The sequence below is a fragment of the Monodelphis domestica genome, chromosome 3 (genome assembly GCF_027887165.1).
Source record: "Monodelphis domestica isolate mMonDom1 chromosome 3, mMonDom1.pri, whole genome shotgun sequence".
Lineage (NCBI taxonomy): Eukaryota > Metazoa > Chordata > Mammalia > Didelphimorphia > Didelphidae > Monodelphis > Monodelphis domestica.
The window spans coordinates 49,924,697-49,948,914 of NC_077229.1; the positions used below are offsets into that span (position 1 = coordinate 49,924,697).

Genomic DNA, 24,218 nt, shown 5'->3' on the forward strand with positions numbered 1-24,218 from the left:
TTTCACTTTTGTCCTTGCATTTCCAAAGGCTAGCATAGGTCCTGCACCCAAAGGTGTCAAATGTTAATTGATTGATTGAAGGAAGGTGTTAATAGTGGAGGAATCGAATCTTAAAAGGTGGGTAGAAATTGCATCTCTGTGGAGGATGGGAAAAGCCTCTCAGAAGAGTGATGGAATGAGTGAGACCATGGAGTGTATATGGGATCACAGTGAGCTGAAAGGGCAGGACAGAACCTTGAATACTAGACAGAAGACGGGAGTGGGAGACCTTCCCCTGGAATTTTATGATAGTAACATAACAACAATAATTGTACAATAGCAACGTAACAGTAACAATGTCACGTATAATAATAACACTTGAAATGAGTCCTGTAAGGTACTCACTGAAATATGATGATCACAACTTTACAGATGATGAAACTCCGCCTCAGAGAACTTCACTGACCCCTCATTGGTCAGCTAGTAAGGGTTAGGAGTTAGGATTTGAACCTTTCTGCTCTTCAAGCTCTGGGCACCGAGTTCAACTCTCTTTCCCTACTCTGCCATTCTCTTGTGCATCAGATTTAGAACCGGAAGGAACTTTGGAGATCACAGCCTCATTTTATAGACCCAGACAAGAAAAGAGAGGACAATGGCCATATCTTGGTGTTGGCAGGATCCTCCTAGGTTATTGACCTGAGTTCCCTGATATCCCATCCCTGATACAGGGTTGCCAAGCCTCTGCCTGAAGTAAGAAGTATTGATAGAGAGAGGTAACATAGGCTGCTAGACTTGGGGTCAGGAATCCTGCCTCAGACACTTAATTGGCTGTATGACCATGGGCAAGTCACTTAACTGGTCAGTTTCTTTATCTGTCAACTGGAGATAATCATGCCATGTACTTAAGAGAGTTGTGAGGGTCAAATGGGAGTTGTACATGTGTGTGAGAAGGGTTTTGCTGATGTTAAAGCACTCTACACATATTAACTGTTATTAAGTATTATTGATACATAATTATATATGAGTATTATAATTATATATGTATTATATTATGTACTATATCAATATACAAGTAGTAATAGACCATGAAGTGTTATTAAATGGTTATTATATTTTTAACATAATATATTAGACACCACATATTATATAAATATAATATAATAATTCTTTTATTTAAATTTCTAAAATATTTAGAATCAGATCTTCTGAGCTCCAGAACTATCTTTTTTTTCTAGTACTACAGAGTGATGGTAAGGTGACATATCTGATCATGACTGAGTTCTCCATGGGGAAGAAAGCCAGGGAGTTCCCGGGACTTCGGCTAATGCTTCCCCAAAGAGGATTATCTCAGGATCACTGATATAGAGATAGAAGAGATGGTATTTAAGCCAAGACCCCTTATTTTAGAGTTTAGGAAACTGAGACCCAGGGATTTGCCCAAAGCTAACACAGAGAGTAAGCCTCAGAGACAGGATTTGAACCCAGGTTCAAAGACTCCAAAGCTAATGTTCTTTTCACAGTAGCAAACTCTGAAGCCTTAGGGCAGATCATCAGAAGCTGCTTTTTGTTCCTTGGAAGAGAGAGGGCTTAGCAGTCTGAGATGGAAAGTAGTATAAAACCATTTTTGGCTTGTCCATTTGAACCCAACCAGGTCCCTGTGCAAGAGGACCTGACGGAGTCGATTTCCCCAGGAAAGGAATTGTTGATTCTCCAGCTCCAGCAAGTTCCTGTTGTTTCAAAACCTAGTTGGCAATCCATCTGAGCAGCATGTGGTGCCAGGGAGTTGGAGTATTTTTATTTATGAAATCTGATTCACAAGCATCTCCATGGCAACAAGCAAGGCGAGGGTGGGGGGAAGATGTGAGCTGACGCATTATTAAATGACCCAAAGAAGGGAAAAACTCGAAAACATGTTATGGATTAATTGGACAGAGTGACAAGTCATCACCCCCCATCACTGCTTGTGACAGTTGCCATCCCCAGCGTGCTCAAAGGAGATCATCTCTCATCTGTTTCTATTGGCTGGCGGCTTTGGATGGCAATTCTCTGGGCAGGCATTGGAAGCCAGATATTCAGGGTCGTTGCTAAAGGCCCAGTTTGAAAATGAACTTCATAATTGCAACAGCCAGAGGTGATGGATGCAGGGTGCAGGAAGAGACGTACATTTTTGGACATTCTCACTGAGTGCATTTGTTTTGTTTGCTTTTTATTTTGTTTTATTTTTCTCCATTTTTTAACTGAGGGGAGGGCAGGAGGAAAGGATTAACAATAATGATGGCAAAAAAGAGAACCACTAAATTGGTTTAAAAAATTCATTGAGGACAACAGAAGGAAATGGACAAGCAGGACAGTTTTGAAAAGAATATATAGAATTTATTACATACTTACAAAGCAAACGGTACGAGCTAGAGATTCACAGTCTCACATAGAATCTTCTTTTTGGGGGGAGAGGGGATTCTGTGTGTATGAAAATTCTCTTTATATTGTTAAAGTTCAGAATCAAAAAATTAGCAGCCCATCCAATTTTGGCCCTAGAGATGAGATAAGGACCTTTCTTGCTATACAGAGTGGTGGTGGATGATGGGTAGAGAATAATGCATATACAGTCAGACTCTGCTGTTGGAGTGTTGGGATTAAAAACCTCCAACAACCCTTACCTTCTGTCTTAGTAGGCATTTAATAAATACTGATGGACTCACTATTATTATCTCACTTGAAATTCTTTGCTTTTTTGTAATTATTTGTAATTATTTTTGTAAAAATTTTTTGTAATTATTATTATTTTAAATAAACCTGTACCCTCAGTTAAAGTATCAGTTTTAAGACAGAGGTTCAGTAAGAGGTAAATGACTTACCCAAGTGCTGCACAGCTAGGAAGTGTCTGGGGTCACATTTGAACCTAGATCCTCTCCACTGCAGGCCACTCCGGGTCTTGGGGCTCTGTCCATTGTGCTACCCCAGGTATCGGGTTTTTGATAGCTGTTTTCATTTGTTAGAGGGAAGTCTTTTTGGAAATGCTGGTGATGTAAGAACAGAAACTATCAATAAAACTTGGAAATCTGAGACTTGTGATTGTCTTGCTCTAGGAACTCCCAGATGAGGAAACTCCCTCTACTAATGCAGATTGGCCCCATTGCAATTTATAGTCTCAGTGAGTTGCCCAAAATACTAAGTGAAGTCACTTGTCACTCAGCCGGTAGGTGTTAGAGATAGGATTGGAACTTGCCTTTCTAGTTTTAGGATCAGCTCCCTGTACCACACTTATTTTTTAGTTGTTTCAGCCATGTCCTACTCTTTGTCTCCAGTTTGGGGTTTTCTTGGCAAAAATACTGGAGTGGTTTTGCCATTTCCTTCTCCAGCTCATCTGACAGATGAGGAAACTGAGGCCCACAGGTAAAGCGACTCTCCAGGGTTGCAAAGCTAGTAGGTTTCTGAACCCAAATATGAACACAGGATGGAAGATGTGCCTTCCTGGGTCCAGGTCCATCTCTCTGTCCAGGATGCCATGTGACTTCTTCTTTATGGCCTTGAGAAACGACTTGTTCTTTTTAAAGAAGAGAAAAGGCAAAGAGTATTAAAATTAAGAAGCATCTCAGCTCAGTCAGCAAATTCTTACAATGTGCCAAGGCTTGTGCTATGAGCTAGTGATACAAGGAAAGGCAAAAGGTAGCCCCTGCCCTCAAGGAGCTCAGAGTCTGAAGCTCTGCCTGTGAGAGATGGACACTGCAAATTTCTGGCTCTCCCCAACTGTTAGTGCCTTCCCCTCTAAGGCTACCATCTATTTCCTCTCTATTTATCTTGTATTTTCCAACTTATTAACAAGTTGTCTCTCATTAGAATGGAAGCTTCTGGAGGGCCAGCGCCAAGATTTTCTTTGTGTATCCATGGTCTAGTACACAACAAGCTTAATATATAACACCATATTATTAATTTATTATATATACTATATTTATGATATATAGTACATATATATTATAATTATAGTGATATAATATATTCTATTATATAATATAATATGACATTATTAATTTATTATATGGTAATGTAACATATTCTATTATATAATATGCTATATTATTAATTTATTATATAGTGATATAATATACTCTATCATATAATATAATACTATATTATTAATTTATTATATAGTAATATAACACATTCTATTATATACTATATTGTTAATTTATATATACTATATTTATGATATATAGTACATATATACTATAATTATAGTGATATAATATATTCTATTATATATAATATAATATGATATTATTAATTTATTATATGGTAATGTAACATTCTATTACAATGCTATATTATTAATTTATTATATAGTGACATAACATATTCTATTATATAATATAATACTATATTAATTTATTATATAGTAATATAACATATTCCATTATATTATTAATTTATTATATAGTAAGAACATATTCTATTATATAATATATTATTAATTGATTATATGGTAATATATTCTATCATATATAACATAATACTATATAATTAATTAATTAACTTTTACTTTAAACAAAACTATTACCTTCTGTCTTGGAATTAATACTTTGTATTGGTTCCAGTGCAGAAGAGGAGCTAGGCAGCAGGGGTTAAGTGATTTGTCCAGGGTCACACAGCTAGGAAGTGTCTGAGTTCATATTTGAACCCAGGTCCTCCCTATCTCTAGGCCTGGCTCTCAATTCACTGAACCACTTAGCTGCCCCCCTTTAAGTTACTTTTTCCCAAGAAACCCTTACCTTCTGTTTTAGATTTGATATTGAATATTGAATCCAAAGCAGAAGAACAATAAAGACTAGGCACTTGGGGTTAAGTGACTTGCCCAGGGTCACACAGCTAGGAAGTGTCTGAGTTCATATTTGAACCCAGGTCCTCCCTATCTCTAGGCCTGGCTCTCAATTCACTGAACCACTTAGCTGCCCCCCTTTAAGTTATTTTTTCCCAAGAAACCCTTACCTTCTGTTTTAGATTTGATATTGAATATTGAATCCAAAGCTGAAGAACAATAAAGACTAGGCGCTTGGGGTTAAGTGACTTGCCCAGGGTCACACAGCTAGGAAGTGTCTAAGGACAGATTTTAACCTAGAACCTTTTCTTCTCTTTGCTGCTTTTCTGCCTTAGAACTGTGACACAAATTTGACTCCAAGGTGAAAGACAAAGGTGTAAGAAATGTGATGACTTATTCATTCATGGAATGATAATGCCTATGATGGGGCTATTTCCTCCTACAGTCTTCAAGTGAGTGTGCCTGTTACTTGAGAATTGGCTGCAGCCCCTAGACCTGGGCTGTATGGGGGGAGAGCAGGCGCTCACATGTACATCAGGCTTTTGAGGGACAGCTGTCTCCTAAGAAATGCCGTATCTCTGGCCTTGGTCTTGGCCTGACTTTGACTGGTGCCTTTGGGTCAGTCAGATAAGCCGAGGAGCTGACAGTTCTCTTGGCAGTTGCCGCCGTCACTGCTGTCAGGATGGGCAGCGTTTGCTTTTCAGAGAAGTCTGATAGGATAGCCAAGGAGGAGGAACCTTGTGAAATGGGGTTTATAGAGTATTTTGAGTGTGAGCTGCTGAAAACACAATTGTGTCTGCACCAGCATCCTTCTTGTACACTCTTCTAGGGCATGGGAGTAACCCTGGGATTCTGGAATAATGACTAGTGGGTTAGACTTCGACATAAATTCAAATCTTTCCTGACACTCATGGTGGGAATGTGAGCAATTAATTTAGGCTCTTTGAACCTTGTTTTCTCATCTGTAAAATGGGGGTAATAAAAACATCTATCTTAGCAGGATATTGTGAGGCATAAACAAGATTACAAATATTATGTATAATCTGTATGTAAATATGTGCACATCTATATTTAGTGCTTTGCAATCTTTAAAGTGATATATGAATAGGAGCTATTACTGTTGTGGTTCTGCCATTATTATTATGTAAGGTAAGTCCTAACAGACTGGAAAGTATCATAGAACTCTAGCTACAGACAGAAAGAATTTGTGTGCAATATCTTCATTTTATTGTCCAGTTGTTTTTCAGTCATGTTTGGCTCTTTGTGATCTCATTTGGGGTTTTCCTGGCAGAGATACCAGAATGGTTTGCTGTTTGGTTTTCCAGCTCATTTTACAGAAGAGGAAACTGAGGCCAACAGGGTGAAGTGACTTGCCCAGGGTCACACAGCTAGCAAGTGTAGAAGGCCAGATTTGAACTTGGGTCTTCCTGACACTGGACTTGGTATTCTATCCATTGTGCCACTTAGTGGTCACCATTTTGCAGATCAGAAAACCAAGATCCAGAGGAAGTCAATGACTTGCCTAGATTTAAAACTGGAAGGAACCTCTGAGACAATCTAGGAGGCTTTTGGTGGCAAGTCAGACGGAGAACTCCCACAGTTCTTAGAGTAGAGCTGCAAAGCTGGTGATTGTGTCTTATTGAATGTCATTTACATTGATATTTTTATCAGTTTCTGATGTTGAACCATTGACTCTTCCCAGAACTAGGGTGTAAGAACTTTCCTCCCCAAGTCTTCAGTGACTGGGGCAGCCAAGGAGGCAGGGGCTCGGCTGAATCTCTGTAGAATCTCCATAGAGTAGATGACTTCCCCAGGTGATGGCTGTGGGAGCTGAGCTGGACCAATGGTTAGGGAGGCGCCGCCATTCTAGCAGCTGGGGTTAGTGATGATGAGGAAAGTGGGATCTTTATAGCCCAGCTGCCTTTCTGAAGATGGGGAGTTGGACCCAATGACCTCGCAGAGGTGCTTCTAACTCTGGGGTTCTTCTCTCTGTTGGATAAACTCAGGGGCACAACCCAAAGAGGTCAAGATCCCTAGTTCAATCCTCTTAGCTGCAGACTGTATGCCATCCTTTTAGGGGTTGATTACTGCTGTGCAGAGCCGTCTCTACTCTAGGAAAATTGTCCAGGGCACATGGCCAGTCCACAGTAGCCTCACCTTTGTATGAGAAAGGCAGATGGTACCTCATTCACTGACTTAGGCTCCTGAGAGATGAATGCTTGGCAGGCATGGTGCTTTGTTGGAAAGCATGGATGAGATCGGTGCCCTTCTTTAGACCAGAACAGCCTGAGGTGGTCACAGTTAGCCTTGGTCTAAAGCAGGATGAGGGGAGGCAGTAGAAATGGAAGGGAAAACTTCAACAGAACTTAATAGAAAAAACTGGGTTTTCTCCATCGGGAGGAGTAGAGTCAGAGGGGGAGGAAGAGGAGGAGGAGGAAGAAGAATGCAGTGGTTGGGGGGCTGATGGCTGTCAAAGAAAAGAAATGAGAAAACAGGGGGGCTGGTAGGCAAGCCTTTCAGAGAGAGGAACAGTGATTTCCATGACAACAACTCAATTAGAAGGAGAAGCCTTCTTCCCTACTAGAGGGACATGAAGGGTTTGTAGTGAACTCAGAGCTACAGTGTGTCCTCAGAGCAGGAGAACTGGCCAAGTGTTTGGCTTAGCAGATCACCTGCAGGCCCCTCTGTAGAGCCCTAAAGCCCACCCTGGTGGTTTGTTGGCTCTTTTTCCCAATGTAGATCTCCAAGGGAGGATTGGATTGGAAAGAGAATCAGTGGGAAGAGAGGAAAGAGAGTCACAGAATCACATGAAAGCTGGAAGGGACCTCGGAGGGCATCTGGTCATTATTGTTTATTATTATTATTGTTGTTATTAATTATTGACTTGTATAGAATTTTTAGTACACTCAAACCACCCAGATATTTTTCAGATGAATTACTTTCTAGTCTTACCTCCTCAACCCATATTTTTGAAGTTATTTTTAAAACTCAAGTTTTCAAATTTGCCCAATTTGCAGAATAGAGTGCTAGTCCCAGGGTCAAGAACACCTGAGTCACATCTGGTCCTCAAACAATTCTTAGCAGTGTGGCCCTGGAGAAGTCATTTACTAACCCTGTTTGCCTCAGTTTCCTCACCTGAAAAATGAGCTGAAGAAAGAAATGGCCAACCACTCTGGTATCTCTGCCACGAAAACCCCAAATGTGGTCACAGAGTCCCACATGACTGAAACCACCGAATCACATAGAAATTCACATTCATTCTTATTACATTTGATTCTGTTCCACTTGGTCCCTCTTTCTAGCCCTCCAAGATATTTTTGGAGCTGGACTACCTTCTAGTTCAATAACTGTTTCTCTAAATCTTATGTCATTTTTAATTTGGCAAGCACGTCATCTATGCCTTTATCCAAGTCACTGACAAAAGTATTGCTCAGCTTAGGCCCAAGGATAGGTCCTCGATTCCCTCCACTAGAGACTTCCATCTGAACCAACATTGACCCATTCATGGCTTTCTCTTTGTCTTTCAACCAGCACCAAGTTTGCCTACCTGTTCTATCAGAGCCTTTGTCAAACAAGTTTACTTTGTCTACAACTTTTTCTTCCTCTACCAAACTAATAATCCAATCAAAGAAGGAAAGGTGGTTAGTGTGGCACTGGCAGAAGGTTAAGGATCACCTCTGTTTATTCTTTCATTTCTTGAGGATATGGTTTATTTGGCTGGGGTCTTATTAAGCATAGCTGTTTCATAGTCTCCTTATTTCACAGGAAGGGTGGGACAAAACAAAACATTGATCCTTGGGAATGAGGAGACCTGGCTTCTGTTTCCCTCTCTTCCTCTAGTTTGCTGCTGAACTTCAAGCAAGTATTTCTGGATCCATTTACTCAAATGTGTAATGAGAAGGGTTGATGTCTTTTTTAGTTCTGATGCTCTACTTATTCCTACCTCCACATCTTTGTATTTTATAGTGTAATTCAACCTGGAACATTCTTCCTCTTTTTATCCAAATCTTCTCTATCCTTTGAGGTTTGACAGCATGGCACATACAGCATAAGGAGTCATAGGACTTCAGGTCATATTTCACCTCTGATGCCTATTTACTTGGGTGACATTAAGGCAAGTTATTTACCCTACCTGGGCCTCAGTTTCCTTCCCTATAAAATGAGGGAGTTGAACTAGATGGATAGATAAATTAATAAAAATAACTAGATGGCCATCAATGTTCCTTCTAGCTCTAGAGTTATGTTTCATAATCCTATGAAATTGCTTCTCCTCTAGGAAACTTTCCCTGACTGATCCAGCTCACAATGATAATGGCTTCTCCATTCCTGAAACCTCCATAGCACTTTATCCCTCATTTGGCACCGTATTTATTCACTTTTGTTGTCAGTTACCCTCTTAGGGGTCTTGTCTCCTCAACTGGATTGTAGGTTCTTGTTAGGAATAGACTTTAAGTAGTAGATTTCAGTATTCTGCAATCTCTCTAGCCCCAATCTCCGGTTCAAACCTGGGCTAAGTTGGGACTTCATTTAGACTGGAGTTATTTTGTTGGTCATTGCTCAAAAATTCATTTGATAGTTCTTTTCTTGATTTCTACCTTTGGCCTCCAGCCTCCTCTTCTCCATCCCTCCGTGTCTCTCTGTCCCACTGTTCCCTCTGTGGTCATCATCTGTCTCTTCTTTGCCCGCTTCATCTTTCTGTTTGTACCACTTGCTTTTCCCTTCATTCTCTTCCTCATCATCTCTCTTCCTTTTTCCTTGGCATTCTTTCTTCTCTGCCCCTTCTTCTCCTCTCACTTCCTCTTCTGTTCTGTCTCCCTCCTTCCCTCTCTCTCCATTCCTCACTCTTTTTTTTTCTTGGTACCTGCCCCTGGTGCCCTACTTCATTTATGTCTCTCCCTCCTTTTCTCTGTATTTCATTCCTTCTCTCCCTCTTTCTGAGTCTCCCTCTGTCTTTATTTTCCTTTCTGCCCCAACTTTCTATATTCTCCAATTTGATCCCTCTCTTTCCCCCTCAGTGACTCCCCTCTCTTTCTTTGTACCCCTTCTTTCTCTATTCTTCCCATCTCCTTCTTCCTTATGATGCTTTTCCTTCTCTCTGAGCTCTGACTCCCCCTTTCTCCCTCGTGGTGCTTCTCTCTCCCTTTCCCTGCAGGCCTGCAGTTGAGTGAACTTGTCACTTCTTCTTGGCCCTCCTTCCGTCTACATTCTTCCTCTGGGTCTCCATCTTCATGCTTTCCCTCCCTTCAGGCCAAGCAATTACCCACCTGCCTGTGCTCAGAACTACCCCGTTGAGCAAGGTAGGAAATAGAAGCTGGGGAAAAGACTTTGGTACAGGTCCCACAATCCCCTAGGGTCCCAAAAAGCAATCCGCCCCCCCAGGAGAAACTCCATTTTCATGAAGCTTTTAGAGCCTGCTTTAGGCAGAGTGGTTTTCTGTCTACAAATATGCTCTCAGAACAGTCTGTTTCTCTCCTATTGCTCGCCCCGCTGTTTCTCCTTCCTTCCCTTTGCCATCGCTCCCTGCCCTTTGCTAAGTGGGGACTGTGCAAGCTTGGAGGTAATTTGAGACTTTCTGCCTCTACTCTTTTAGGAAAGGGCAGTGTAGGGCAGTGGAAAGAGCATTAGGATCCAGCCAGAGTCTCAATATAGACCTCAAGCAAACTACTGTGGCACTCTGAGCCTGAGATTCCTCATCTCTAAAAGGGTAGAGGAATAATTACAGTGATAATGGCCATTTGTGTTCAGTGAGGGTTAGCAGGGCACACAATGTAAGGGAGCCAGTCTTTGAGTCAGGGAGAGCAGAGTTTGAGTCCAGCCTGTTTCTTGTAGTGATTGGATTGTCCTGGACAAGTCACAGAAGCTCTCAGATAACTCGAATCTAGGGGGTCTTCCCCATTTCCTATGTCCTAGACTCCTTTGGCTATCTGGAGGAGCCTTCTCAGAATCAGGTCTTTAAATAATTGAAGGAAATGCTACATTTCAGTTTAGTACAAATAAAGTTGTAATTTTTCTCATATCCAAGTTCATGGACACCTCCTCCCCTCCCGAAATCTATCTGTGGATCTCAGGTTAAGAACTCATGTTCTAAGACATTATGTTCCCAAATAATTGTTTATTTATATTGAGGGAGTTTTCTCAGTGTTTTTTTTTCACAGATGAAATCACATGTATATAGACCTTTAAGATTTGTTAAGGACCTTCCTTCCTTGCTTCCTTCCTTGCTTCCTTCCTTGCTTCCTTGCTTCCTTCCTTCCTTCCTTGCTTCCTTCCTTGCTTCCTTCCTTACTTGCTTCCTTCCTTCCTTCCTTCCTTCCTTCCTTCCTTCCTTCCTTCCTTCCTTCCTTCCTTCCTTCCTCCCTCCCTCCCTCCCTCCCTCCCTGTCTCTGTCTCTGTCACTCTCCCTCTCTTTCTCTCTCTTCCTTCCTTCCTTCCTTCCTTCCTTCCTTCCTTCCTTCCTTCCTTCCTTCCTTCCTTCCTTCCTTCCTTCCTTCCTTCCTTCCTTCCTTCCTTCCTTCCTTCCTTCCTTCCTTCCTTCCATCTTTCCTCCCTCCCTCCCTCCCTCCCTCCCTGTCTCTGTCTCTCTCCCTCTCTCCCTCTCTCTCTTCCTTCCTTCCTTCCTTCCTTCCTTCCTTCCTTCCTTCCTTCCTTCCTTCCTTCCTTCCTTCCTTCCTTCCTTCCTTCCTTCCTTCCTTCCTTCCTTCCTTCCTCCCTGTCTCTCTCCCTCTTTCTCTCTCTCCCTCTTTCTCCCTCTTTCTCTCTCTCTCTCTCTCTCTCTCTCTCTCTCTCTCTTTCTTTCTTTCTTTCTTTCTTTCTTTTCCCCTCTATTCTTTCCTTCCTTTTATTACTTCCTTCTTTTCCTTCCTTGTTTTCCCCTCTTTTTTTGCTCTCCCCTCTCTGTTCCTTCCTTCTCCTTTCTTTATCTCTTTTTTCTTTCTCTCCCACCCTCTAATCTTTCCTTCCTTCTTTCCTCCCCCTCTCCTTCTCTCTCTCCTTTCCTTTCTCACTGATAACTAACTTCCCATCCCCCATCCCACTTCCAGCCTCATGCTATCTCCTCCTTGTCACAACTAAGTATAGACAAACAAAAATTCTCTTTTCTTTCCCCAAGGGAACCCGGTAAAGCTGAATACCACACACTTAAAATTCTCTAGCAGAGAGTGGTGAAAAGTTACTGGGGGCAGGTCGTTTATTGGGGAGAGTAAAAAGGGTAATTAGCAGAGAGGTTGGGGGTGGGGCATAATGAAGGGTAAGGATAGATGTGAAAGTTGCATTCCTGGCTCAGCATCCTCCTTGGGCATCTGGGGGCGGGTAGGCTCTAATTCTGTACAATGCAGAATCTCAGCAGGTAATAATAGCAGCCCACATTGATAGAATGCCTTTTAAAACGCTGTATATACAGCCACAGAATCACAGAAGTGTTGGGACTTTTAAAAGCTTTCTAATACAGCCCACCTTTAGAAAGGGGATTCTGCATGACACAGTTGCTCAGTGGTCACCTACAGCTTTCTTGTGAGCCTCCGTCTACCTGTCTCGCCCAGGACGGAAATCAAAGCGGTCACCCAGGAGCCCAACCCTCTGACTATTTGGTACAGGAGTTCTGAACTCTTCAGTTTCTGACCTGGACTAGTTCACCCCTCCTCGGGCAGCCTCATTAGCTACAATCTGGGGCTAGGCATATTAATGCCCATCTTACTGTAGGTACCCCGTCAGTTTAGCCAAAGGACGCCTCAGAACTCCCAAACATCTATCAAGCCTTCCAGAATGAAGGGCACCAACTCCCTCTTGAAGAAACCCATTTTGTTAAGCTTTACTTTTTATTAGGGGGCAACTTGGAGTCTCATAGGAGAGAGTGCTATAACTGGAGTCAGGAATACCCGAGTTCAAATCTAGCCTCACACACTTCCTATCTGTGTGACCTTGGATAAGTCTCTTAACTCTGCCTCAGTTTCCCCCTCTGTAAAATGAGCTAGAGAAGGACATGGCAAGCCACTCCAGTATCTCAGGAAAGTAAGTAAGTGGAAATCAAACTCAAATTCTGGTTCCAAATTTACCGTTTTCCCTCAGTGTGTCCTTCATTTTGTTCCTTGAACCTCATCCTCCTCCACATTGCTATCAAATCAATTTTCCTAAAGTATAATTCTGACAGGGTCACTACCCAGCTCAAAAAACTCAAGTGGCTCCCCATGGCTTTCAGGATTAAAACACAAACTCCTCTATTTGGCCCTTAAAGCCCTTCCTGGGATATCTCCAGTCATTCTCCCTGCTGACCGATTACATGTTACTCCCCCTCACACACTCTAGACTTCAGGGAAAATGGATTGTTTGTTGTTCCCTCTACACAAGACTCTGCCTTCCACCTCTTTCTGTGCCTTTGCCTGAGCTCTTTCCATAGAATGCCTTCATTCCTGCCTCTTGGAGATGCCCCGTCAGGCTCATTTAAAGGGTTACCACCTTCAAGAGGCTTTTTCTGACGTCCTCAGTCGTTGGCATCGCTGATCCTGGGCTTTATGTGTACTTTATGTTATCGTCTCCATTTCCTCTTCTCACCTTCTGCAAGAAGCCTTTCCCATCTTGCCTAACATCATGCATTTTCTCTGATTGCCTCCAATTTATTATATATGTGACATATCATGTTATATATATGATATATACATGTATTATGTAATATAATTATAATATACACACATAGATACAATATATGTGTATATCTCTCTCCATTCGATCTACTGGTCTGTCTGCCTGCCTGTCTGCCTTCCTGTCTGTCCGTCTGTCTCTCTGCCTGCCTACTTGTCTGTCCATCCATCCGTCTGCTTAAGATCTGTACGTGGTTTGCAGACGGTTCCCCCCCGGAGCTCCTCGAGAACAGTGATTCTTTTTCATCTTTCTTTGTATCTTCAGCACTTATCACAGTGCATGGCACATAGTAGATGCTTAAAAATGTTTGTTGTTGACTTACCTGTAAACAAATTATTCTCCCCGTTGCCTCTAAGAATTAAAACTCTTTTAGGGCAAGGACAATCTCCCTTTTGCAACCATATCTCTCTCTAGCACAGAGCCCAGTGCCTGGTACATACTTTTCAGTTGTTCAATCATTTTCAGTCACGTCTGATTCTTTGTGACCCCATTTGGAGTTTTCTTGGCAGAGGGCTTGAATTCAAATCTTACTTCTGTTATCTGTGAGATCTTGGACAAGTCATTTGACAATCTCTCTTCTCAGTTTCCTAGTTGGCCTTCTAATTCTACTTGGCAAACCAATTTGGCAGGCAGGCAAAACCAGTTTGAGGGTAACCAGGGGGCCACATACCTGTCAATGAATTAGGGGGTCTCTGATCCATGTATGGGAAGACTTCCTCTGGTGGAGTGAGTGGATGAGAACAATTTTTTCTCCATTGGCCTTAAAAGTGATGGAAGAGAGCACTATGGAGTGCCTGGAGCTTGGTCAGACATTGAAGAGATGAAGGTCATCACCAAATTATCCTGACTTTTGACTTCCTGTTGGCTTTTGAAGACTCTGGAAAAGTGAGGCTGACAGTAATGTGCAGGTTTGCCTCACTTCAATCCAGTTCCTGCACAAATCAAGACATCAGCCTGTGATGTCATTGGTCCTTTTAAAAAAATGAAGGATACTGGGTGCAGCTATGTGGCTCAGTGGATTGAGAGCCAGATGTCTTAGCTTCAGATCTGGCATCAGACATGTTCTAGCTGTGTGACCCTGGGCAAGTCACTTAACCTCCATTGTCTAGTCCTTACCGCTCTTCTGCCTTGGAACCAATACACAGTATTGATGTCAAGAATGGAAAGTGAGGAGTTAAAAAATAGATAAATAACAACAACAACTTGTATGACTGTCTTGAGCAGCATACTTCCCTCATGCACTTATCATGCAGTTATGCTTGCATGAATTATCTTAAGTTTTTAGAGGGCAGGGGCCATGGCTCATCTCAGTTCATTGTCTCTCCCCTGGGGCCCTTGGTTGAATGAATGAATGAAGGAACTGAATTTTTATAAAGTGATTCCTAAATCCCCAAATCAAAAGTCTAGAGCTGGAAAGGACCTCAGAGGCATCTAGTCAACCCCCTCATTTTATTCTGAATCCTAGGGGGAAGTTGAGTGAGTTGTCCTTGGTCAAACTCAAAACTGACTCATGCCAGTGTCTGGGTTCCTTCCATTGTACAACACTGCCTCCAGGGAATCTTACTATTTAAAGAATGCCTTTGATGAATTATTTTGCAAAGCAGAGATTCAACTCTGTGCCTGTTTTCTGAATTTGGAATTCTGTGTTTTCTTAAAGTTGGGTCTGCCCCTGGTTGAAGTCCTCCTTCCTGCAACACTCCCCCCCCCCCCCATCCCCACCTCCCCATCACCTGTCAGCGAGGCATTGGGCTCCAGAATGTCCTGTGGAGATTTGTGCTTTTTGAATATGTATCAGGTTCTGTGAATATTTTTACAGCCCATGAAATTGTTGCAAATGAGATCCAGCGGGAAGTTGTGGTGTTCTCTTCCTCTTCTGGAACACAGTGGATCTGTGTGGGCTTTTCATTTGGCAGATGCTTGGATGACCTTGATAAGTGGACATGAAGGGTAAAAATTGGGAGACTGTGAGATGAATAATTTAGCCTTTGATTATTTTGAATGCCCACACTTTTGTCATGGCCAATTATGAGATGCACCCATGACTTTGGGCAGGGGTGAAATGGGAATCCATCTTGATCATTTTTAACTCTAAAGTTCTTGTAAACAGCTCATCTGGTATAGATAAGCTCAAGTTGGACGAAGCAGTAGAATATAAAAAATACTTCATGGTTTAGAATGATGCAGGCTAAATGGAAAAAGATAGTTTAAAAGGGAGAAATGTAAAGTTTCTCACGGGTTCAAAAAATCAACTGCTCAAAAGACAGGAGGGTATAAACAGAGCTCAATGACAATTGCTATAAAAAGATCTTGGAGTTTTAGTGGATTGTTAACTCAATATGAGTTAAAAGTGTTACAGGTGGCCAGCATTCCACTCTTCCCCAAACAACAATCACAACATCAACATCGACAAACCCTAATGCTATCTTGGGCTACATTAACAGAGGCATAGTGTCCTGAATGAGGGAGAGGACAATCTTGCTGTCTTCTGCCTTTGTCACACAACAGCTGGAGTGCTGTGTTCAATTATCAGCACCAAATTTGGATGTAGAATTCATCCCTCTACCTTCTTACCCCTTTCCTCAGATATATTGAAATAGATCAAAATTCTCTCCAAAACATGACTCATGCACACCCCTCACCTCTATATCTATCCATCTATCATCCATCTATCTATCTATCTATCTATCTATCTATCTATCTATCTATCTATCTATCTATCTATCTATCTATCCATCCATCCATCCACCCACCCATCTATCCATCCATCCATCCATCCATCCATCCATCCATCCATCCATCCATCCATCCATCCATCCATCCATCCATCTATCTATCCATCCATCTATCTATCTATCTATCTATCTATCTATCTATCTATCTATCTATCTATCTATCTATCTATCTATCTATCTATCTATCTATCTATCTATCTATCTATCTATCTGCCTTTACCTTCCATCTTAGAATCTGTGTATTGGTTCCAAGGCAGAAGAGGGTTAAGGGCTTGTCAGTGGGGGCTAAGTGACTTACCCAGAGTCACACAGCTGGGAAGTGTCTGAGGCCAGGCTTGAAATCAGGGCCTCCAGTCTCTAGGTCTGGCTCTCAACTCAATGAGCCACTTATCTCCCCCCACCTATGTGTTTTTTTTTTTTTTTTGCCAATCAGCCAGATGACATGGCTTATAACAAATACATTTTAATTAAAAGAAAATGTTAAATTACTACAGAATATTCCTACCCATTAACTTTGAGTTTACTTTCCCCCAAATATATATATATATATATATATATATATATATATATATAATATACATACACACATTTAGTGGGAAGAGTGGATATTTCTAGGAATTATGTGTGGAACACATGGACATCAATCTATGAGAGAATTCATATACTGGGAACATTTGGGTTCAGGGCACAAACAAATGGCAACTGACATCTCTAGTACTGTAAAGCTGTCCATGCACTTTATAGATGTTGTTGGGCTGCTCTCTCCTTGACATTTTACGCCAGGAGCTGCCTTCCCCTCTTTCCCAGCAGGTATTACTTGCCAGCTGGCTATCAACTCCAGCTTTCTTTAGGGTCATCTAAAACCTGGTAGTAACATTCACAATGGATGTTGTGTTTTTTTTGCCAGTTCCTTCAGACACCTCTACTAACCACTGGTGGAATTGCCTAGCTAAATTGTGCTGTGAATAGAATGCTGGAAAGACCCAAGTTCAAAAGCAGCTTCAGTCTAGTTAATCACTTTAATCTCTCCCTGCCTTAGTTTCCTTGATTGTCAAATGGGGATGATAACAACTACCTCCTAGGGTCACTATGAGGATTAAGTGAGACAACATTAGTAAAGTATTTTAGCATAGGTGCTTGGCACATTGTAGGGGCTTTATAACTGCATCTTTCCTCTCTGCCTTATTCTGTACCTGCAGTCTACCACCTCTCTCCTGAGAAGCGTGCATATTTCATTGTCAGTCTTTCAAAGTCAATTCTCTGCACTGATCAGATTGTTTTCTTATATAGTCTTGTGGTCACCATATAAATTGTTGCTGGGGTTCTGCTTACCTCACTCTGTGTGTGTGTTCATACAGATCCTCCCAAATTTCTCTGAGTGCTTCATAGACCTTGTTTCTTAGAATGCAGTAATATTCCATTCTGTACATATGCTACAATTTATCTACTCATTCTTCAAGTGGTGGGCACCATTTTTGTTTCTAGATCTTGGCTACCACAAACAGTGTTGTTGTAAATACAGACATCTATTGGGAAACCTACCCTCTGTTTTTGACTTACTTGGGGCATATGCCTTGTAGTGGATATTGCTGGATAAAAGGTTATGTATATAACTTAGTAATTTTCTGGATATAATTCCAAATTATTTTCAAGTATGGTTGGACCAGTTTTTAGTTTCTATGCTAGTTTAGTATGAGGCTGTGGTTCCTTTAGTCCATTTAGCTCATTATGCCTGATTCATCTCTGACACCATAAGTCACTTGTCTGCCTCCACACCTCTGTTTTTCTCCACTTCTGGACCAGCATCTTGAACCTGGATCTTCATACCCTGGACCTCCGGATTGCATGCCCCTGGGCTTAGGGGATGTAAATCTACTCATTTTTGGAGTCCCAGTCATGGGGCCAGACCTACCCGCTGGTAACTGAGTGTAGGCTAGCTCACTTATCCCACTAGACTGAGCTGGTCCCAGCTCCTAGTTTTCCAGTTCCATTTTCATACTCAGCTGCACACCCAGGCCATCTGGCTATTTGCCTTGGCTGATGGCACACCCCCTTTCCTGCACCACCCCGCTTTTTATCTCTTGTTCTTGGCATGATAATCAAATCAATATTACTGTTGTTTCTGGAAAAGACAGGCCAGTTAACAACCTTTTGAACCATCTTTCTATCCTTGTGACTTTTAAACCAGGGTTTTTTAAACAGGGAGTCTACTAACTTTAAAAAAGTATATGAATAAATACAAATATATATATACATATATAATTTTATTTCCATATGTTTTTCTTTGAAATCTTATGCATTTTATAGTACATTTAAAAATGTGATTATGATAAATATTAATATCTATGTATCTATGTATCTGTCTTTGTATCTATCTATCCATCTATCTAACTATGCTTTTCTCCTTCCTAAAATGCAAAGTCCTTGAGGACTGGGCTTTTCTCTCTTTTTGTTTTGCATTTAGCATAATGCCCGGCACTTACTAAATACTTTCTCCCCTCTTCTTCCCTCCCTCCTCCTCCTTTTTCCCTCCCCTCTCCTTCCTTCTTTCCTTTGTTCCTTCCTTCCTTCTTTCCTTCCTTCCTTCCTTCCTTCCTTCCTTCCTTCCTTCCTTCCTTCCTTCCTTCCTTCCTTCCTTCCTTCCTTCCTTCCTTCCTTCCTTCCTTCCTTCCTTCATTCCTTCATTCGTTTGTTTGTTCCTTCCTTCCTTTCCTGCCCTTCCTTTCTTCCTCTCTTATTTAGGAACTATCTTGCATCATATATTACATAGAATCTTGGGATATCAGAGCTGGATATGACTCTAGATATGATCAAATATAATCTCTCCATTTTTTAGAAAAGGAAACTAAGACCTCAAGAGAGGAAATAATTTGCCATCGGTCACACAGAGACGATTGGTACTTAAACTCAATGGGCCTCAGTTTCCCAATTGGTAATATTAGAAGGCTTATCTAAATGGTCTTAGAGTGCCCCGCTAGTCCTAAATTTAGTCTTATGATCTTGTAAGTAAATATTAGGTGGTGGTGGTGATAAAGTCAAAGGAGAGTTTTAGACAAAGTGTTCTAGGAATATTTGAGAAGGGACAGAAGACTTCAACAATGACATGGTAGACATTGACATGAACCTGGTCACAATGATTCATTCATTCATTCATTCATTCATTCATTCATTCATTCATTCATTCATTCATTCATAAAGCATTTCTTTAAGTCCACTCCTGAGTATTAGATGCTGTGCTAGGTGCTGGGGCTGGTTATAGAAGAACAAAAAAGGGTTGTTTCTGCCTTCAAGGAGCTCATATTCCGTGTGTGTGTGTGTGTGTGTGTGTGTGTGTGTGTGTGTGTGTGTGTGTCCCCAGACAAATACCAAATAATTTGGTGTTTGGATAGAGAACATTAGCGACTGGGGCAGACGACTGGGAAAGGCAGATGGGGAGATGGGCAGATGCAGGAGGTGGTGGCTTCTCTGGGCTTGCAGGTACACAAATGATGTCATGCTTTGAAGGAGAAGGCTTCCTCCGGGATCTTCGGGCATTTCCCTCTAGCTCCTGGATCATTGCGGTAGAACCTGAGCTTGACCTGGATGGAGTTCCCATGGTCCGGGATGGGACTTTTGCCCAGTGCCGTCATCCCTTATTGTGCAGAATCGCTCAGAGTCAGAGTGAGCCCTTGCTTACCTTTTTGGTTTCATCTGGCTTACATGAACCCCCAGAATACCCTGGAGAGTGTTTCTCACCTTCTGCAAAGCTTTGATATTTTAAGTTGCTTAAAATAGGGAGGAATAGAATTCTTAAATTAGCATCAGATTGCCCAGAAAAATCAGCTTCTCCATATGTGATTGGAAGCATAGCTTCAACCAACAGGTTTTCAAGTAAAAAGTTTCCTTACCGGAAGAACAAGAAATCCTTAAGAAAATGCTTTGTGGTCTGTGAATATTTGTTTAGTTCAATCCAGTGAGCATTTATTAAGTGCCTGCTGTATGTGCACGATACTCTGTTAGGCTCTGGGGATATGAGGATGAAAAAGAAACATTCCCTGCCTTTGACAAACTTGGATCAGGGCATTATGGGAACTATAGAGGCAGTATCTGCCTGTGAGACATCCAGAGGGGTGACATGTATTTATAAAAACATTAGAGAAGGGATGAAATGATATAGTGAGAAATGGGTAGGTCACCTACTTTGGAGGCCAGAAACAATGGTGATAGCTGGAATGGCTAGCCAAGGCTTCCTGGAGAAGGTGGGAATTTAATCAGAGTCTTGAAGAATAGCAAGGAGTTGGTATGATGAATATATAAGAGGAGATTACATTCCTAAGCAGGAACACTGTTTATTTTATTTTTAATTTTTGTATCCTCCTTAACTAGAATAGAGCCTGGCACATATCAGGAAATTAATAAATGATCCTGCTTTAGATACTAGCTGAGTGACCCTGGGCAAGTCACTTAACCTTAATTTATCTCAGTTACTCATCTGTAAAATGGGGATAATAATAGCACTGACTTCTAGGTGGTTTGTTGTTAAAGCAGATAGTATTTATAAAAATGCATTGTACAATACTTGGTACACAATAGGTGCCATATAAATGCTAGCAGTTGTTTACAGGAAATGCAGTGTTATAGAGGGAGTATTGGCTTTGGAGTGAGTCTCGAGATCTGGGTTCACATCTTTTCTTTGCTATTTACTACTTTAGTGACTTTGGGCAAGTCACTTCCTCCTTTGAGCCTCAGTTCCCTCATCTATAAAATGAAGATTGGAACTAGCTCACTGGAAAGATAGTGTTGGGTCAGAGAATATAGATTCAAATCTCATTTCTGCTGTTTACCAGCCCCGTGGCCCTGGCTGAGTCACTTATCTGAGATCATTCCTAATGTTCAAACTTAGAGATCCCAGCTCCAAATCGGAAGGTCCAATGATCGAGGGGCCCTGATATCATAGATAAGGACTGGATTTTGAATCAGGAGGACCTGGGATCAAATCCTGCCCCAAGCGCTACCTATTGGACCCTGGGCAAGTCCCCTAACCTTCATAAGAATCAATTTTATTATTTATAAAATGAGGGGGTTGCACTCAATGTTTATTTTTAATCTTATTTTTCTGTCTTAGTAACCACTCTAAGACAGAAGGGTGGCAAGGGCTAGGCAAATGAGGTTAAGTGACTTTCCCAGGGTCAGGTAGCTGGGAAGTATCTGAGCTAGATCTCAATCGAGGTCCTCCTGAGTCCAGTGGTTGCTGGTGCTCGCTCCACTCTGCTGCCCAGCTGCCCCTCACTAGATGGCTTCTAAGGTCACCCCAGCTCTAAATCTATGCGTCTCTAAGCCGGATATCTTTTGATTCTCCAGTACATGCTAAAACTTCTTCCTCGCTGGGACTATTGGAGGAAACCAAACTGGGTCCACTAGGGCCCCAGGCTTTGAAGGGCAGAGTCCTGTAGTTCTCCTGCCAGTAAGCCCAGCAATGGGTCAATCATGCTCTGCTCGGTTCTGAAGAAAGCTCTCCAGGCTCAGAACCCGTAAGTAGCTCAAGAAACACGTGCTGGCCTCCGGGACCGAGTCCTGAGGCTGCATCCGGGCATCGGGAGGGGGAATCAGCACCGCGAGAACACGATGGGGAGATTTGGAAGCGCTTTCTGGGGCTGCCTCACTTCCTCAAGTCCCGCGGTCACCACGGAGGACCCGCCCATGCCCGGGGCTTTCAGAACCTCTCTGTTGATTCCTGTTGGCTGTTTTTCTCCGGCTCGCTGCCTCCCCTCCCCTGCCAACGCTGCCATCCCCGGGCTCATTTGCATTTGTCCCCAGGCGGCACCGAGGACTGGTCAGTGGGTCCTGGTTCGGCTCGTCCGCTCTGTGAGTGGTCACCCCTGGGCCAGCGCTGGCCGGGGGCTCTCGGCTCTGCTGGCCTTCGCCCGTGCCTGCTGACCCAGAAGGACTCAGAGAGGAGGGCGTTAGCAGAATCCCGGCGAAGAAAGAAGCCCTTCGAGGGAAGAGATGGAGAATCCCAGAATCTCTGCGGCGGGGCTGGAAACAGCGGGAAGAGCTCTGCATTTGGAGCATGCGCTCTGCCAGTCACTCTGTTGTGTGGTCCTTCCTATGCGGTTAGTCTGAGCCTAAAAACGAGGAAACTAGATAGGAGCTTGGATTGGTACTGTGAATAGTAGCTAACATTTGTATGGCACTTTACAGATCGTAAGGGGAGGGGCTATTGTTATACCCATTTTACAGAGAGTAATAATAATCACAGCTAACATCTACATTGTATTTACTGAGTGCCAGGCACTGTGCTAACCCCCTTTTTTTTTTTTTAACTCTTATCTTCTGCCTTAGGATCAATACTATATGTAAGATTAAAATGAATATCCAAAACTCCAAGTATCATATTTTACAAGATTTATTAATAATCACTTGAAGTAGAGGAAAGAAAAAAACCTTTAGTAAAAAGAGACTTTTTTAGGCCCTGCACTCAGGAGAAGAGAGAGAGGGTGGGGGAAACATCCAAACTTATTTACACCCCGTAAGGATGCTGCATGAACAAAGGGAAAAGGATTTTGGGAGATGAAGTCCAAAGGTTCAAGATTTTCTAATTACACAACTATGTATTGGTTCCAAGGTAGAAGAATGTTAAAGGCTAAGCAGTGGGGTGAAATGACTTGCCCAGAGTCATTCTGCTGGAAAGTAGTCAGATTTGAACCCAGGACCTCCCCACTTGAAGCCTGGCTCTCAATCCACTCAGCTACCTTGATGACCCCCTAAACACTTTAATATTATTATTTCATTTCTTCCTTCCAACAACCCTGGGAGGGAGGTACTCATATTATCTCCATATTTACTGGAGGAGGAAACTGAAGCAAGTAGAGGTCAAGTGACTTGCTTAGGGTCACCCAGCTAGTAAGTGGATTTGGACTTGGGTTTTCTTGACTCTAGACCCACTTACCTGCAAGGGACCTCAGAAGCTTAGTTTTATAGATTAATACTACTAATACTATTAACTGACATTTATACAGTGCTTCTTATGTGCCAAGCACTGTGTTAAACACTTTTTACAAATATTATCTGACTTGATCTTCATAACTTCCTTGGGACAGAGATGCTATTATTATCCCCATCTTACAGATGTGGATACTGAGGCCAACACAGTTAATTGACTTGCCCAAGGTCACATAGCTAGTGTTAGAGGCTGGATTTGGACTCTGGTTTTCCTGACTTCAGACCTTGGGAGCAAGCCACTATACCACCTATTAAGGCTCCAAAGATTTTAAATATATTGCTCATAGTCACACAAGAAGAGTCAACAGTGATATTTGAACTCAGGGCTTCTGACTCGTTTCTTTGTGTCATGCTATCTCTTCCATCTTGGAAACTTATGATATTGCCAGGCCCTGTGCTAAGTGGTGTGTGTGTGTGTGCGTGTGTGTGTGTGTGTGTGTATGCATGCATGCACGTGTGTACAATGTGTGTGCTTATGTACTCATGTGGGTGCATGTGCTTGTATGTGTGTGAGAATTTTCAGTCAAGAATAGGTTGAACTAACTGGCCTTTGAGGTCCCTCCTAACCTTGAATTTCTGTTATTCTATTAAACAGCTGGATCTTGGAGCTTATCACTCCTGAAAATCTTTTGCCTTTAACACCACGGAATTCAATACTTCAATTTCTGAAGACACTTTCCTAGACTGCTGGTTTCATAAGAATGTTTATATGAAATAACAGATAGCATGGCCATGGCCATGTAGATTACAGATGTGTAACAGCTGTGAGCAATTAACAAAGATGCAAAGGCAGAAAATATTGTCTGATGTTTATTTTTAATAAAGTTTTCAAATTGTTGATCTCTTTGGGGATATCATGGAATAACTGGGCCAAAGTGTATGGTTAGTTGGTGATTATCCTCAGATAATTCCAAAATTATCTCTTTGACTCCCACTAGTCTCTTCTGTTTTTTCATCCATCCATCCATCCATCCATCCATCCATCCATCCATCCATCTATTCATCTATTCATCTATCTATCTATCTATCTATCTATCTATCTATCTATCTATCTATCCATCCATTCGTTTGTCCATCTC

General features: G+C 41.9%; 1 protein-coding gene and 1 long non-coding RNA gene across 2 annotated transcripts in view; both read left to right on the forward strand.

Moving 5' to 3' along the window:
* The window catches only part of LOC130458228 (transmembrane protein 132B-like), a 219,070-nt gene that overhangs the window by 125,847 nt on the left and 69,005 nt on the right, over positions 1-24,218 (forward strand). The gene's annotated exons all lie outside the window — the stretch shown is intronic.
* On the forward strand, positions 21,766-23,977 carry LOC103103141 (uncharacterized). The gene is made up of 2 exons (XR_465907.2): positions 21,766-22,250; positions 23,735-23,977. It is a non-coding gene; the product is annotated as an uncharacterized LOC103103141 (long non-coding RNA).